The sequence below is a fragment of the Chiloscyllium plagiosum genome, unplaced genomic scaffold, assembly GCF_037043375.1.
Source record: "Chiloscyllium plagiosum isolate Xiang-an unplaced genomic scaffold, Cpla_swu_hap1 HiC_scaffold_22, whole genome shotgun sequence".
NCBI classification, from domain to species: Eukaryota; Metazoa; Chordata; class Chondrichthyes; order Orectolobiformes; family Hemiscylliidae; genus Chiloscyllium; species Chiloscyllium plagiosum.
Window position 1 is genome coordinate 69,287,368 of NW_028270160.1, and position 18,352 is coordinate 69,305,719.

The 18,352-nt window shown below is 47.4% G+C and overlaps 1 long non-coding RNA gene and 1 pseudogene across 2 annotated transcripts in view; one reads left to right on the plus strand and one right to left on the minus strand.

The window, feature by feature from the left end:
- The window catches only part of LOC148146034 (uncharacterized), a 56,821-nt gene that overhangs the window by 15,015 nt on the left and 23,454 nt on the right, over window positions 1-18,352 (plus strand). The window lies entirely within an intron of this gene.
- Window positions 6,029-17,228, minus strand: LOC148146035 (beta-1,3-galactosyl-O-glycosyl-glycoprotein beta-1,6-N-acetylglucosaminyltransferase 3-like; annotated as a pseudogene). Its single transcript, XR_015761034.1, has 2 exons — window positions 15,822-17,228; window positions 6,029-6,571 (listed from the first exon to the last, which is right to left on the minus strand). The product of XR_015761034.1 is annotated as a beta-1,3-galactosyl-O-glycosyl-glycoprotein beta-1,6-N-acetylglucosaminyltransferase 3-like (transcript).

Consider the following 18,352-nt stretch of genomic DNA (forward strand, 5'->3'; position numbering starts at 1 on the left):
GACCTGAAAATCGCATGAAGGGAACCAGTAAGAGAGAACAACTTACTTGTGTCCCGCTCCTCCAATAGATGGAGCCTAGAAAGAGAGAGAGAAGAGCAGTCTGGCAGACAAAGGGATGAATAATTGTGAGGCAGGGAGAAAGACAAGCTGATCATGGAGCTACAGGTGAAAATGGAGTTGGCTGTGCCTGAAGCAGCCCGTGTCATGACCAGGACCTGGGTTGTGGAGGGTCGATACAAACTTGATGGGCCAAATGGTCTCTTTCTGCAGTGTAGGGATTCTATGATCTTTGATAAGTTGAGTGATGATCACAGATAAGTACCTAATGCAATTAATCATAAAAGCAAACATTAAAAGTTAGAGCTACATAAACCCTGTTAATTGAGCTAAACGTTGAACTGGGAACTGAACTGAACTGCATTGCCAAAGAATCATCAATCTTGGAGAGATGACACATGAAGATTACCAGGACGGTACCAGAGCTGGAGAACTTTATGTAAATTTGTTCACAAATGGGAACATCATTGGTTGGGCCGGCATTATTTTCCTTCCCCAGTTGCCTAGAGGGTAGTTAAAGGTCAAGCACATTGCTGTGGGTCTGGAGTCACATGTAAGCCAGACCAGGTCAAATGGCAAATTTCCTTACCTAAAGCACATGAGTGTATCAGACGGGTTTTCACAACAATGTTTTAATGGGGAAGACTCCTTCCTTTTCCACTGAAATTGAATTCAATTCCCACCATCTGCCACGATAGGATTCAAACTCATGTCCCCAGAATATTGACTCGATTTTTTTTCTGCCCTTGCCCAGTCCCTTCCCACTTCCACCTGTGATTCCTCTGATGCCTTACTTTGGTTCTGGATGCTGCCAGGTTTATAGTGTTGTCAATCACAGGGACCCTGTTTCCAAAACTCATTCAACTTTCACGACAGAATAATCATCTCAATCCTTGTGCTCCTCATGTTGTGGCTCAGACTGGGAACACTTCACAGTTCCCATCTTCATATCCCGCAGTTTGACCTACACAGCTGTCCCACAGCGACAAATCACCTTTGGGTGTAGAAGGTTGGACTGGGCAAGGAATGGGAATTTTAATCAGTCACTAAGTTAGCTTGGAAATATGTGCTGCACATTATATTCCATCTACTAATTCCTTCCTCACTCAATGAAGTTGCCCATATCTTTGGTCCACAGCTTTCTCTCCCACTCACTGTAGATCTTTTCAGTGAACCTGGAAACATTACATTTGTTCCCTTCAGCTACTCATTGCTATCAATTGTAAGTGCCTGTGCCTTTAGCAGTGACCCTTCAGGCACCCCCACTGGGTACTAACTCGAAGAAAGTGAGGACTGCAGATGCTGGAGACCAGAATTGAAAAGTGTGGTGCTGATAAAGCGCAGCAGGCCAGGCAGCATCTGTGGAGCAGAAGAATCGACCTTTCGGGCATAAGCCCTTCTTCAGGAATGAGGCTAGTGTGCCAAGTGGGCTGAGATAAAAGGTGGGGGGGGAATTTGGGGGAGGGGCGCTGGGAATACGATAGGTGGAAGGAGGTGAGGGCGAGGGTAATAGGCTGGAGAAGGGGTGGGGGCGGAGAGGTCGGGAAGAAGATTGCAGGTCAAGAGGGCGGTGCTGAATCCGGGGTTGGGACTGAGATAAGGTGCAGGGAGGGAAATGAGGAAGCTGGAGAAATCTACATTCATCCCATGTGGTTGGAGGGTTCCTAGGAGGAAGATGAGGCGCTCTTCCTCCAGGCGTCGTGTGGCCAAGGTCTGGCGATGGAGGAGGCCAAGGACCTGCATGTCCTTCGTGGAGTAGGAGGGGGAGTTAAAGTATTCAGTCACGGGGTGATTGGGTTGGTCGGTGCGGGTGTCCCAGAGGTGTTCCCTGAAACGTTCCGCCAGTAGGCGGCCTGTCTCCCCAATGTAGAGGAGACCACATCGGATGCAGCGGATACAGTAAATGGTGTGTGTGGAGGTGCAGGTGAATTTGCAATGGATATGGAAGGATCCATTGGGGCCTTGCAGGGAGGTGAGGGGGGAGGTGTGGGCGCAAGTTTTGCACTTTTTGTGGGTGCAGGGGAAGTGGAGTGGAGATTGGGCTCGTGGAGGGTGTGGACCTGACGAGGGAGTTGCGGAGGGAGTGGTCTCTCCGGAACGCTGATAGGGGTGGGGAGGGAAATATATCCCTGGTGGTGGGGTCTGTTTGGAGGTAGCGGAAATGACGGAGGATGGTACATGTATCTGGAGGTTGGTGGGGTGGAAGGTGAGGACCAGTGGGGTTCTGTCCTGGTGGTGATTGGAGGGGCAGGGTTCAAGGGCGGAGGTGCAGGAAGTGGAGGAGATGCGGTGGAGAGCATCGTCGACCACGTCGGAGGGGAAATTGCGGTCTTTGAAGAAGGAGGCCATTTGGGCTGTTCGGTAGTGGAATTGGTCCTCCTGGGAGCAGATGCGGCGGAGGCGAAGGAATTGGGAATATGGGAGGCGTTTTTACAGGGGGCATGGTGGGAGGAGGTGTAATCTAGGTAGCTGTGGGAGTCGGTCGGTTTGTAGTAAATGTCTGTGTTGAGTCGGTCACCCGAGATAGAAATGGAGAGGTCTAGGAAGGGGAGGGAGGAGTCTGAGACGGTCCAGGTAAATTTGAGGCTGGGGTGGTACTAGCTCATCAAGCTGGAAATGACCTTGTTTACTGCCCAGCTAGTCCTCCACCCTCCAGGGCACAGCAAACACTGTGACATTCATGGTACAGTCTCTTTTAACATCGCAATGGTGTCACGAACCCACAGAAAACCCACAGAAAGCAGAGATGAGGGAGGGAGGCAGAGAAGTGAAGGGCAAAGAGAGAGAGAGAGAGAGAGAGAGAGAGACACACGCAGGGAGAGAAATAGGGAGACAGAAGAGGAGAGACAGACACACTGTCTATGCCTATGAGGGAGAGAGAGCTGTGAGGGCTCACTGGGCTGAATACATCCCTAAATGATGAAACAAAATTCAGAGACAGATCTCTGGTCAATGACAGTGTGGGGATGGCATTTCAAACCCATGGCCAAAGGAACAATGATGGGAACAATGTCGAGGTGAGTACTTCCTCTGTACCTAACACCATTCTGTCCCTGTCCTGGGAGTGTTTGAATAGGATGGAGTGGAGGGAGATTTACTCTTCTCAATCCCAGGATTGTTCCTGCCCTGGATGTATACAGTTGGCATTACATGTGGCATTACAGAGGCAACATTTCTCTTTGTATAGCTTCTGCTGTCATTGCCCTGTCAAGTTTGGTGGGAGATGGATAAAATGGAGATGTCTGAGTCCTTGAAGTATGAAGCAAGCTCCATTAAACAATCCCTGGATGTTAGACTAACACGGGACATTCACACACATAGGTCAGCTTCCGTCATTTGTACAGAAACCACCCTGAACCCCTTGATTAGATTCCAGTCTGAAACTCACTCCCGCATATCTGGTATTCTTTATACAAACCACCCTGAGACCATCACTTAGATGTGGACATTATTGCAGTGTTCTGATTTCTGTTCATTAAACAGCCATAATCATTCTCACTCAGTCCCATTTAGTTCCCATTTCTACAAGTAGATTCTATCTCATTTGTTTTCTTTTTGACTGTTTTCATTTCTATCTGCATCCAAATGATATCCAATGTCACTATTTCCGGTGTTAGTGTCTATAGTTAAAACATCTGACATCGCAATGTCCAGCATTACACTGTCCAGTGTCACAGTCTGATCTCACAGTATCTAGTGACAGTGTCCAGAGTGACAGTGTTGTAACCAGGGTGACCGTGTCAAGCGTTGGAGTGTCCGGACTGACTGCCACTCCCTGTATGACAATGTCCAGAGTTATTGTGCTCGGAGGTATGGTGTCCGGAGTGACAGTGTCATACAGGGAGTGATAATGTCCAGAGTTATTGTGCCTGGAGATAGTCTCCGGAGTGACACAGGAAAATGAAGCTGAACCAAAACCAAACTCCCGATCACTGGATTTGCAACACAGTGACATTCAACCATTCAATGACCCTCAAAATCGTTCAATTGTTCCTTACCAGAATTTACAAATAACAGATCTTGGATATCAAGTTTATAACTTAATAAATTGTTAATTTCTGATTATGTCACTTTAGCAGAACACAGATTATCATGAACCCACGCACCCCTCCAATTCGCACACCAGCAGACAATTAAGAGATAAACTTGTTTAAAATTTTAATTTGCCAGTTGATAACAGTTTCAATGATAAATAGTAGGCCATCATGAAATCCTTTGATGCTGGGTTGTATTACAGGCACAAGAACTATACACCATGTTTGAACTTAAAGTCACCAGTCAATGCGAACAAATTCTGCAGACCTGTGGAGACTAATACTCATTCCCGAAGACTCACATTCTTATCTCAGACCTTTTAACAAGTTAACGACTGGGGAAATAACTAAACAAAGTCAAACCAAAAAGAAGACCAGACCAGTCCAGCAACTTCCAAAGAAGCACTTCCTCCAAGCCCAAAATCCAGTCAGAGCGAGGTCACTCATGGTTTTTACTTTCTTTCTCACCATTCTCTGTGGTTACCTGCCCGGCAGCATTCCTCTTACTGACTGACCCATTCAATATCCATCCAGCTGTCAGTACCTGAGCAGAACTACATCTCGGTGCTGAAACGTCTGCTGTGTTCAGAGAACAGTAATTCACCTGCATTATCTTTCCTGGCCAGATCCTAACAGCAAACATCAGTCTTTTGTCTCTCCAGTTTTTTTTTTAAAGAAGAACTAGCCACTGTTCAAACTTCAATTCTCAATTTGGACTCACAGTTCCTAACCAAAATGAGAAAAATAAAAAAATAGTGATGGTCACAACACTGATCTTACAGTGTCCAGCTGTTCAGTGCCCACTCGTGCAGTGTTCCAGTAATGCAGTGTCCACTCGTGCAGTGTTCCAGTAATGCAGTGCTCACTCGTGCAGTGTTCCAGAAATGTAGTGCCCACTAGTGCAGTGTTCCAGTAATGCACTGTTCCAGTAATGCAGTGCCCACTAGTGCAGTGTTCTAGTAATGCAGTGTTCCAGTAATGTAGTGCCCACTAGTGCAGTGTTCCAGTAATGCAGTGTTCCAGTAATGCAGTGTTCCAGTAATGCAGTGTTCCAGTAATGCAGTGTCCACTCGTGCAGTGTTCCAGTAATGCAGTGTCCACTCGTGCAGTGTTCCAGTAATGCAGTGCCCACTCGTGCAGTGTTGAGTATTATTGGTGGATGTGTCCCTGTGAGACTGGGCACAAATAACCCCATCGACCTGTGGCCAACCACTTCAACTCCCCCTCCCACTCCACAATGACACTTCCTGCACCACCAAATCCAAGCTATCTGATGACTGGAGGAAGAACACCTCATCTTCTGCCTTGGGACCCTCAACCACATGACATCAACATTGACATTACTAGTTTCCAAATCTCTCCTCTCCCCCCACATCATCCCAGATCCAACCCTCCAAGTCGGCTCTCCCCTCTTGACCTGACCATCTTCCTTCCTAACTATATGTTCGACCTTCCCCACCGACCAATCACAATCACCCCCCCAGCTGGATTTACCGAGCACCTTTTCAGCTACCTTCCCCAAAAGCCCCACCCTCACTCTATTTATCTCTCAACCCCCGTGGTCCTCCACATTCCTGATGAAGGGCTTATACCTGAAACATCGGTTCTCCTGCTCCTCGGATGCTGCCTGACCTGCCATGATTTTCCAGCACCACACATTTTGACTCTCACAGTAACTAATGTTACAGTGCTAAGTCTCACAGTGTTACAGTGGATAGTATTAAGGTATCCAATCTCCACAGTGCCCAACACTATAGTGCCCAGCCTCACACTGTCTAGTGTTACAGTGGCCATGTTACAGCATGCAGTCTCACTGTGCCTGGCCTCCACAGCAGCCAGTGTTATAGTATACAGTCTCACAGTGCCCAGTTTCACAGTGCCCAGTCTCTCAGTGTTTCCGATATCTCACCCACCACCCCTACCACCATCACTGAGGTTTAATCTGTCCCAACCTCCAACCCAGCCCCAGTTTTACCAAGTGTCCTGTTTCGGAGATATTCCTCCATGCACTGTACTGCAGTGTTGTCCATGTTGGGGTCAAACTTATTTGCAAAAAAAATCTCTGACGGACCACCCACTGTAGATCTCCTGCCCCATACACACAAACCAAGTGGCGATACCTTCCTGTGCAGGGAGGGTATAGGGTATAGGGCACCCCTCGCAACGTCACCAGCCTCAAAGGACCACTTTACTGCCCGGCCAAGTGTCCTGGTGGCTCCTTGGGTGTATGGGATGGAGCCGGGTACATTGGGTATTCTGTGCAGGGTAGCCCACACATGCTCGTCCGGGCTGTAGGTGTCCTCTGACCACTTGAGGAAGGCCTGGATCTCGGCACTGTCAAACACATGGCCAACAAACTCTCTGGAGGCCATGAAGTAGGCGCTGCCCACGAAGATGGAGGTGCTGATGTTCGGCTGGTCTTTCAGTTGCGCCGTCCAGACGACTTGGTCGAGGGTATCATGGTGGTATTGCCAACGTTTCTAAAAGGCAAGCACAAGAGAGAGTGAGAGAGACGAGAAAGTAGAAATGATAGCTTTTCAACTTCGCCTATGGCTTTTTCCCTCCCCAACTCCTCTGCACTCTCCTCGCCCCCAGCTCCAGCAAGATCCATGCACACTCCTTCTCTCAGTTACTCACCTTACAGTGGAGAACAAGGCCATTCAGCCCCTCAGGCCTTTCTCACTCCTATTGCCTATTGCCAGTCACCTGCCTATTTCCCCATATCCCTGCCTCCTAAACCATCTCCCAATGCTCATTCGCTGAGCAAACATAAAACTCATCCTCAAACACTCCCAGTGCATCTGGCTCCAAAAATATGCTTCAAGCTGTGCCCTCTGGTCATAAAGGTTGAGAGCACCAGAAAAATAAATCCTTCAGCCCATCATGTCTGCGCTGGCAAAACAGGCTCCTTGCTACTCCAGTCTCATTTTTCCAGCACTGGGAACATTGTCTTTCATGCCTCACCAGTGCAATGGAGACACTTTCCTGTGGTCATCAACTCCTGGAATGGAACTTGAACACAGAGCTTTTGCGTTAGAGAGAAGAACATGGTGTGCAGGGATATAGTTCTTTTAAAGTTGCATTGCAGATAGACAGGGTGGTGAAGTAGGTATTTGATACCTTTACCTTCATTGGTCAGTGCATTGAGTATAGGAGTTGGGATGAAATGTTGCAGCTGTAACAGAGATGGATAGAGCTCTGAAAGATAGTGGAATCAAGGGTTATGGGGATAAGGCAGGAACAGGATACTGATTGTGGATGATTAGCCATGATCATAATGAATGGTGGTGCTGGCTTGAAGGGCCGAATGGCCTACTCCTGCACCTATTGTCTATAAGTAGGAGTATCTTTGACTATCTCTGATATGCCTTTGCCATTAACAAGTGTGATCTATTGTCTGTAGAGGACATTGGTGAGGCCACTTTTAAAATACTGCATACAATTCTGGTCGCCCTTCGAAAGAAAGGATGTTGTTAAACTTGAGAGGGTGCAGAAATGATTTACCAGGATGTAGCTGAGATTGGAGGGTTTGAGCTACAGTAAGAGGTTGAATAGACTGGGGCTATTTTCCCTGGAGTGTCGGATGCTGAGGGGTATCCTTACAGAAGTTCATAAAATCTGGAGGAGCATGGATAGATGTTGAAATGATCAGCCGGATGATAGTACACTTCACACAGCTTCCTTTATCACATACATGCAAGAAGACTCAACCAGCCGGGTCAAAGCTCACCCTTGCCTGGAGAGTCTGAAACAGGCAGTTGCAATCACACTTTTACACACAAATCAGCGTTCCCTTTTCACGAATTACATTTTGATTTCAAGCCTTAGCAACACAACTGATCAATCAGATCCTGATCTAGGTATATGACGTTTAGCATTAGATCATTGACCTTAGACTTCTACAACACCTGTTGAGTGTTGTTTCGGTCTTCCTGCCTTCTCACTTAACTGGAGCCAGTTTCAGTAAGCTAGCTAGCTTGCATACATGCTTGGCTGCACTTTTCTGTTGCTGCTCAGAATTGTTTAGCTGACCTCTTTTTCTGTTCTTGCCCCATTTTGATTCCTTCCACGTCGGCTGTATAGCCAAAGGTCTTTTCCCAAGGATGGGGGAGTCCAAAACTAGAAGCATAGGTTTAAGGTGAGAGGGGAAAGACCTGAGGGGTTACGTTTTCACGCAGTGGGTGATGTGTGCCTGGAATGAGCTACCAAGAGGTGGTGGAGGCGGCTGGTACAATGACAATATTTAAAGGGCGTTTAGATGTGAACATTAATAGGAATAGGTGAGAGAGATATGTGCCAAAGGCTGGAAAATGGGACTAGGTCAGATTGGGATGACTGGTCAGCACAGACAGGTTGAACTGAAGGGTCTGTTCCATACTGTATGATGCTATGACTCCATGCTCTCTGGTTATTGAGGTTTAGAGCACCAAAATAATAAGTTGCCCTTCAGCCCATCGTGTCTGCACTGGTCAAAAAGACAAGCTCCGAGCTATTCTCATCCTATTTTGCAGCACTTGGCCCATACTCTTGAGTGTCTCACAATAGCAATGAAGACATCTTCCTATGGCCATCAGTTCCTGGAGTAGGACTTGAATCCAAAGCTCCTCCCACAGAGTGAAGGACACCACACATTAGATTCTCTACAGTATGGAAACAGCCCATTTGGCCCAACAAGTCCACACCAATCCTCTGAAGAGCAACCCATCCACACCCATTACCCTACCCGATATTTACCCCTGACTAATGCACCCGAACACTATGGGCAATTTAGCACGACAAATCTACCTGGCCTGCACATCTTTGTGGATTGTGGCAGGAAAACAGAGCACCCGGAGGAAACCCACGCAGACATGGGGAGAATGTGCAAACTCCACACAGACAGTCACCCAAGTCTGGAATCGAACCCAGGTCTATGGCTCTGTGAGGCAACAGTGCTAACCACTGAGCCACCGTGCCACCCCTTCCACAAGACACAAAACACTTTATTTACATTGTGTCAAAAGATATCTTTTATCCTCGGTCCTTGTGGCATCATGCATGGGAGATATGGATCCTTGAGGAGAAAGTGAGGACTGCAGATGCTGGAGATCAGAGCTGAAAATGTGTTGCTGGAAAAGCGCAGCAGGTCAGGCAGCATCCAAGGAACAGGAGAATCGACGTTTCGGGCATGAGCCCTTCTTCAGGAATGTCGAAACATTGATTCTCCTGTTCTTGGATGCTGCCTGACCTGCGCTTTTCCAGCAACACATTTTCAGATATGGATCCTTGGTTACCAAGGAAAGGATAGATTATCGATGGTATGCAGGAATGTGGATGGTGGAACAGGATCAAACAGGCCAATGGTCTACTCTTGTTCCTTGTATGTATGGGAGCAGATCTTTTTTTTTCATTCAACTTACATCGGAACTTGCCATCATCTCATACAAATGTAGTTTAGGCTTCATTTGCGTTTCAATTCCTCAGATCTCCCTACCAGGCCTTTAACCCAAAATCTTACATCTGCATTCCATTGCACTTGTACAATCGGTGAACAGTGAAGTATATTTCCTTGTCTTCATTAGCGAGTGCTCACCCTGTACCCATTGAATAAACCTCACCCCAATCTCCTTTGTTCCAATGGGAGCATCGTTGACCTTTCCAACTGAGCCATCCAACTTAAACCCTGGCACCATTCTGCGAAATCTCCTCCCTGTCCTGAGGGCCCTCACATCGTTTTAGTCACCGGAAATGACCACAACAATCCAACTGGGGCTAAACCAATTCGACATGCAGCATAACTCAACCATTTGTTGGCATCAATGCCTCTATTTATGAAGCCTTCTGCTTTTCTACCCTCTTATGGCCTCCCCCATCTTCTAATGTTGATGAATGTTTATCGCCAGATCCCTCTAATCCTTCGCACTCTTTACGATTGTGCCATTACATTTCTATTACCTCTCCACATCCTTCTCCCAAAACATATCACCTTACACTCTTCTGTATTCCCCTCTGACTGGATGCTATCTGTTCATTGTGGTGACTCTGGACAATTCACATCATCCTCACCATTTGCCAATCCTCCAGGTTTATCATTGCCCCGAATATGGGCATTTTGCCACATACTCCAAGATTGATATCACTGACATATTGAATAAAAGCAGTCGTCTATTTAGGGCTGAGATGCGGAAACATTTAACTTACAGGATAGTGAAGTTATGGAATTCTGTACCACAGAAAGCTGTGGAATTTGAGTCATTGAATATATCCAAGAATGCGATTAACAAATATTTAGGTTTCAAAAGCATCAAAGGCATGGGGAGAAAGTGGTAGTATGGCATTGAGATAGAGGGTTAGCCAGGATCATATAGTATGGTGGGCCTCATGGAGGGCCAAATAATCTTCTCCTGCTCCGGGTCTTGATGTTTATATGTCCCAGCTGTGTGGATCATTCCCATCTACCAACCTACCAACGTCTCGTCCAAAACAAGATCCATGAATCAGAGCTTGTATTGTCAATTTTGTTGTCCAGCCATTTTTATCTAGTGCCTAGTGAAACACTTCATTGAATCCAGTTCAGACAACATTCTCTGCATTCAAATTCTCACATCAATGCATGATACGAGGTTGGAGACTTACTTTTTGAAAACCTGCACTGGCTTCGCTTCATTACTTTGATCTAAGGCAGGTTGGTGCGAATTGCAGCCATAATACCAGCATGAATGACAAGTGCATGATATAAAGTAAACTAGGATCCATGCGGTGTGAGCCTTGGAGACACAGGTTCAAGTCGCTTCTGCTCCAGAGTTGTGCGATAACGTCTTTGAACAGTTTCATCAGTAAATGTAAGACCATTAACAAGTCGGGACAGGAGTCGGCCATTTGGTCCCTCAAGCCAGCTTCACTAGGATCGTGGCTGATTCAACATTCCTCAAGTCCATGTTCTTGCCCTATCCCCGTAACGCTTAATTCCCCAACTGAACAAGAATCTATCCATCTGAGCCTTAAATATATACAAGACAGCTCTCTGTGGCAAGGAATTCCAAAGATTCACAACCTTCTGAGAGAAGAAATTCCACCTCATCTCAGTCCTAAACTGGTGCCCCTTTATTCTGAGACAATACCCCCCTGGTCCTGGACTCTCCCATGAGGAGAAACATCCTTTCAGCATTTACCCAGTCAAGCCCCTTAATCCTGTCCATTTCAATGAGGTTACCTCTCATTCTTCTAAACTCCAGTGAGTAGAATCCTGTTTAGCCCTTTGTTTTAAGACAATCCCTCCATAATGGGGGCAATCCCACTGAACATTTTCTCTTAACTTCCTCCAATGAAACAACATGTTTTCTTAAATAAGGTGACCAGAAGTGCTCACAGTACTCCGGATGTGCTCTCACAAGCACTTTGCACAGTTGCAGTAAGACCTCCTGACTTTTATACTCCAACCCCCCTTCAAATAAGGGCAAACATTCCACTTCAGTTCTGAAGAAAGGTCACCAGACTCAAAACATTGACTCTGTTTTCTCTCCACGAATGCTACCCGACCTGCTGAGTCTCTCCAGAAATTTCTGTTTTCGTCCAATATTCCATTAGTCTTCCCAATTACCTGCTGCCCCCGTGTGCAAGCTTTCCATATTTCATTCACTAGTTCCCCCAAGTCCCTTTGTGTTGCAGCTTTCTGAAGCTTTCTCCATTTAAATAATATTCTATTCTTTTGATTTCCCTTCCAAATGAACAACTTCACATTTTCCCACATTGCACTCCATTTGCCAACATTTTTGCCAACTTAACATATCAATATCTGTCTGTAAAGCACATAAGACAACATTTTTTACTGTAACTCGATTATACATGACAGTAATATATCAGCAAGGTTTGAGAAGGTTTGTAGCTCAGGTTGAGGTTCTAGATGTAGGTTTGCTCGCTGAGCTGGAAGGTTCACTGAAGATGTTGCCTTGTATGGTGACAACACATCTGAAAATGAACCTTCCAGCTCAACGAGCAAACCTACATCCTGAGTAATATTTCGAATCAACCTCAGAGTACAACGGGATCTTGATCAGATGGGCTAATAGGCCGAGGAGTGCCAGATGGAGTTTAATGTCGATAAATGTGAGGCCATTTTGGTTTGGCAAATCAGGGCAGGAATAATACACTTCATGGTAAAGTCTGGGGAGTGATGATGAAACAAGAGATCTTGGAATGCAGATTCATAGTTTCTTGAAAATGGAGTCGCAGATAGACAGGGTAGTGAAGAAGGCATTTGCTACGCTTGCCATTATTGGTCAGTGCATTGTGTGTAGGAGTTGGGAGGTCATGCTGTGGCGGAACAGAACATTGGTTTGGCAATTTCTGGAATACAGCATGCAATTCTGGTCTTCCTGCTATAGGAAGGATGTTGTGAAACTTGAAAAGGTTCAGAAAAGATTTACAAGGATGTTGCCAGAGTTGAGTGTGGAAATGCAGGAGATTGGTACGAGATGTGGAATAATTACAGACATGATGGGCTGAAGGGCATCCTTCCGCAAGAATTCTTTAATTCTGTGACTGACGCAGAGGGAGATTAACTTCAAGGTTCATGTTATCAGGAGGGACACCAAAGCCCTTTCCTTAGCTGAGAGGTCAGAAAACTCTCTACTCTTTACATGAACTAAGGCATAACCTGTTTCCACCAATATCATAGCAAAAGTCAGCCATTCGTCCCTTCAAGTCTGCTCCACCATTCAAGAAGATCACTGCTCTTCTGGTTGCAATTTCAATTCCACATTTCTATCGGTTGCCCCGGGGTCCTTATCTTTTTTTAAAAAAAGGTCACCTTGCTCACCCTTTCATAACTTCATCAACTCAGCCTTCACAACTTTGTACAGAAGAGATTTACACAGTGCAACAGCCCTCTCAGGGGAAAATAATTCTGCAAGGCATTGGTGAGGTCACTTTTGGAGTACTGGGAAAATTTATGATCGCCCTGCTGTTGGAAGGGTGTTGTTAAACTGCAGAATAGATTTACAAAGATGTTGCCTGGACTGCAGGATTTTAGTTATAAGGAGAGGCTAGATAGGCTAGGACTTTTCTCACTGGAGTATTGGAGGGTGAAGGGTGACCATATAGAGGTTTATAAAATTGTGGGGGAAATCAATAAAAGTGAATAGCCCCAGGATGGGGGAGTCCAAACCCAGAGGGCATAGGTTTAAGGTGAGACCTGAGGGTGGTGCAAATACGGAGCAAGCTGCCAAAAAGAATTGTTGTAGTGGGTACAATCACAAGATTTAACAGACAACATAAATAGGACAAGTTTCGAGGGATATGGACCAAACACAGGATAATGGGACTAGTTCCAATTAGGATACCTGGTTGGCATGGATGAGTTGGACAAAAGGGTATGTTTCGGTGCTGTAGGACTCTGACGATATCTTATTCTACAAAACATCTTGTCAAACCTACAAGAGAAAGCAATGTCCCATCAACCACCTTATCATGTCCCCTCAGAGAAATTTATACATTTCAAAAAGATCTCTCAGATTTGCAAACTTAAATGTGTAAAAGCCAATTTGTTCAACCTTCCTTCATAAGATAAACCCTTCATTCCCAGGAAAAAGGCAGATGAAACTTGCTGTCAATGTAATTATTTTAAATGAGAGAAAAATGTACAGACTGCTCTGCCCTCATCAATCCTCTTTGTTACTTCTTCAAAAAACTCAATCAAGTTTGTGAGACTATTTCACTATCAACCTAAGAACAATCCTTTACATGCTCTGAACGAAACTTACATTCTTCTGTTCACTCTTAACTTTTAAGGGGTATCCATGGGCACCCGCATGGGCCCCAACTATGCCTGCCTCTACATCCATCGGCACCATTCTCCACCTTTTCCTCCACTACATTGATGACTGGATTGGCACTACCTCGTATATGCATGAGGTGGTTGAAAAGTTCATTAATTCTATCAACACCTTCCAACCTGACCTCAAATTTACCCGGACAATCTCGGACACTTCCTTCCCCTTCCTGGACCTCTCCATCTCTGGCAACCGACTAACCTCGGACATCTACTACAAATCCACCAACTCCCATAGCTACCTGAAATACACCTCCTCCCACCCTGCCCCTGTAAAAACACTATCCCTTATTCCCAATTTCTCTGCCTCTGCTGCATCTGTTCCCAGGAGGACCAATTCCACCACAGAACATCCCAGATGGCGTCCTACCTCAAAAACTACAATTTCCTCTCCCACATGGTTGACAATGACCTCCAGTGCATCTGCTCCATTTCCTGTACCTTCACCCTTGAACCACACCCCTCCCAACGCAACAGGGACAGAACCCCTTGGTACTCACCTTCTACCCCACCAACATCCGGATACATTGCATTATCCTCCACCACTTCTGCCACTTACAAACAGACTGCACCATTAGGGACATATTTCCCTCTGCACTCCATCTGCATTTCAGAGACCATTCCCTCTGCAACTCCCTTGTCATATTCACACCCCCTAAATACGCACCCTCCCCTCCTGGCACCTTCCCTGGCCTCTGAAAACCTGCACCCACACCTCCCACTCACCTCCGTCCAAGGCTCCAAAGGATCCTTCCACATCTGACAGAAATATACTTGTACCTCCACCAATGTCATCTACTGCATCCATTGCACCCGATTGTGGTCTCCTCTACATCGGGGAGACAGAACTCTGACTTGTGGATTGTTTCAGAGAACATCTCTGGCACACCCACACCCACCAACCAACCCCACTGCCCCGTGGCTGAACACTATAACTCACCGTCCCACCAAGGGCATGCAGATTCTGGGCCTCCTCAATCACCAAACCCTTACCAGCTGACACCTGGATATTCCACCTTGGAACCCTGCAACCAGGTGGATCAATGTCGATTTCAGTAGTTTCCTCATTTCCCCACCTCAACTTATCGCAGTCCCAAGCCTCCAACTCAGCACCACCCTCCTGACCAGTCCATCTTCCTTCCCACCTGTCCACTCAACCTTCCACAACCTCTTCCCCCCCCCCCCCGCATACCTTCATCTATCTATCACATTCCCAGCTACCTTCCATCCCCAGCCCCACACCCATCCCACTTATTTCTCAACCCCCTGGTCCACAAGCCTCATTCCTGATGAAGGGCTTATGTCCGAAACATTGATTCTTCTGCTCTTCAGATATTGCCTGACCCGCTGTGCTTTTCCAGTGCCACACTCTTGTCTCTGATCTCCAGCATCTGTAGTCCTCACTTTCTCCTACACTCTTAACCTAACTACATTCCTGTATATTCTCCTAATCAGTCTATATCCCTCCTTATCTCTATCCCAGGCCCAGCCCTCTCTTTCTACCCCATCCCTTTCACCTGACCATCTTCCTTTCCACCCATCTGCTCCACCCCACCCACTGTCCAATCACAGCCACCTCTCCCCTGCATCCACCAATCGCCATCCCACCCACCTTTCCTCAGCCCCACACCCCCATTTATTCTGCAGCCCCTTCCTCTCCCCGGGTTCTGATGAAAGTTCCGACCTGAAACGTCAATTGCTCTTCTACTCTGTTTTCAGCTCAACTCTCCAACTCCTCTATATTCCTTTGTACATTCTGAACCTCCCTCCATGCAATTGAACTGTTTTAACAACCCTGTCTCTCTTTGTACAGGCAGGAGTGAAGGACTGGAGGGGAGAGAGAGAGAGAGATGATGGAGGGAGGGAGGGAGGATGGAAAACACTTAGATGAAGAGAGGTCCAGCAGACAGGAAGGCGGTTACCTTTTTGAACCCTGGTGCAGGATCCGACTCAATCACGTTGGAGCCGTTCAGAGCTCTGAGGCTGCGGACTAACTCCCGGTTGGTCTTCAGGGGGAAGTCTTGGCCACACACATTGATGAAGTACCTCCAGGGGACAGGGCTCTCCAGCAGCTCCTTCATGCAGTTGAGATCCGCCTGAACTCTGCTCCAGCCAGCATAGGTGACCCACTCCAGCTTGGCTGCGACAAAGACATTGTGAAAACACGAAGCGATGGCCCGAACGGCCGCATGAAATTGACTCGGGGATTTGCGGTCCACGTGGATACAGTAGACATTCTGTGGGGCGTAAATGCTCCGTAGAAGCCTCTCGAACATCTCAATGCTCTGGTGGATGACCATGGAGTAAGCCAAGGGGAAGTGTTCCTCCTCAGGGCTCAGGGGGACAGTGATATACTTGCGGGCCCTCACAAACGATCTGCAATTTCGGGTCATGTTCAGATAATCTCCCTCAGTGACGGCTTGGTGCTTGAGGGAGACAGTAATGGAGTTGAGGAGGGCCCTTTCCACCTCCTGCCTGTCCCCATGGATGATCTGCCAGCAGGTGGAGTTCTCCTCGACCAGCAGAAGGTGTTCCTGCATTGGACTGGCGCCTGGTTTCACCAGCCTGAGGGTCAGCCGGCCCCCTCCTCTATGGACCAGCAGCCATTGGCACAACAAGACCACACTGAGCACACACAGTGCTGATCTGAGGCACAACCAGCGGGTACAACCCTGGCTCAGCTTGTGCATAGCACTTTCCAGAGGGCAGTGTCCTCAGCCTATAGGCGATAGGCAAATGCAGATTGGATGCTCTCTGTGCTGGGCAGCACTGCCTCCACCAGGCCGTGGGGAAGGAGTGACTGCAATTTGCTGGAGAGGTCGCAGCAGCCAGTCCCCTCTCCTTGTCTTTCCTTTTCCCAAGATTCAACGAATGACTCCGACTTTCACTCCCTCTCCCCCGGAACTGCTCTCCCTCTGGAATTCCTCTCTCACTTTAACACCTCTCCCTCTCTCTGTGACCCCTTTGTAACCCCTCTCCCTCTATAACCCCTCTCCCTTTGTAATCCCTCTCCTCCACTAACTCATCCCTCTCCCTCAGTAACTCCTCTCTCTCTTTCATCCTCTCTCTGTCCCTCTGTAACTCCTCTCTCTCTCTCACTAACTCCTCTCTTTCTCTGTCCCTCAGTAACTCCTCTCCTCCCTCTCCCTCTGTAACTCTCTCTCTCTCTCTCTCGGTAACTCCTCTCTGTCTCTCTCGGTAACTCCTCCCGCCCTCCTCTGGTTGAAACCCAGCCAATGTTCCGTTGTTTCTCTGTCGGAGTCCGGGCTCCTCTCGCTCCTGTCTGCCTGCCTGACTACAGGCGTTTCCTTCCCCGGTCTCTGCTTCTCTCCGGCCGTTCCTGGACCGGTGTTGCCCGGGTGAAGTAAACGAGAGGATCGCGATGGTGTGCAGTCTGGATCGGAGAACCTACAACCATAGAGACACAGAGCCAGCCAAGTCCTATTGGACCCACGCCCCAGCCTGAGCTGGGATGCTCTTTCAGGAAGGAACCTGCCATCGAGCCCACAACAATGTGGGAGGGGTAACCCTTGGATGAAGAGAGACCAGGAGACGGGAAGGTGGTTACCTGTTTGTATTGTGACTCTTAACTGCCGTCTGGGCAATTAGGGATGGCCAATAAACACTGGCCTGGCTAACGGTGCCCCCCACCCCATGAACTTATTTGAAAAAAAGTGGCAATAGTAAATCAAATTAAATCAAACTTCACCACCCGTCATCTCTCTCTCTCTCTGATGCGAAATTGGAATTATGGTGATTTGACCGTTCATAATAAAGCAGTGAACCTGAGCACAGCAAGTTGATATGAATCCAAAAAAAAAAATGCCCCTGGCTGAAAGTGGCTCAGAGGTTAGCATTGCTGGAACACAGTGCCAGGAACCAGAGTTTGATTCCAGCCTTGGGTGGCTGTGTGGAGTTTTGCATGTTGTCTGCTTGGGTACCCTTCGGGTGCTCTGATTTCAAAGATGTTCAAGTTAGGTGGATTGGCCATGCTGAATTGCCCATAATGTCCAGGCTAGGTGGGTTACCATATCCCCACACACACACATACACACACAGCAGAACACTCCTGCAGGTTTAGGCAATGCTCAATCTAATGCAACATCCTGGTGGATCTCCTTTGCCCCCCCCCCCCCCCCCCCCCCTCCAGTACAATCACATCCTTCCTATAATGCGGTGACCAGAACTGCACACAGTATTCCAGCTGTGGTCTCACCAAAATCCTGTAAAGCTCCAACACGACACCTCCCTGCTCATGTATTCAGTGGCTTTGATCCTTCTTAATTCCCTTACCTGCCTATCCTGCTGGCTTCACGGATGGCTGGACACACAAACCAGGATCCGTCTAATCTTCTGTGCTTGCCAGGGTCCTCCTATTTAACGTGTACTCCCTTGCCATTTTAGTCCTCCGGAAATGCATGTCACAGAAATTTGGGCATTCAGTAGCACAGAA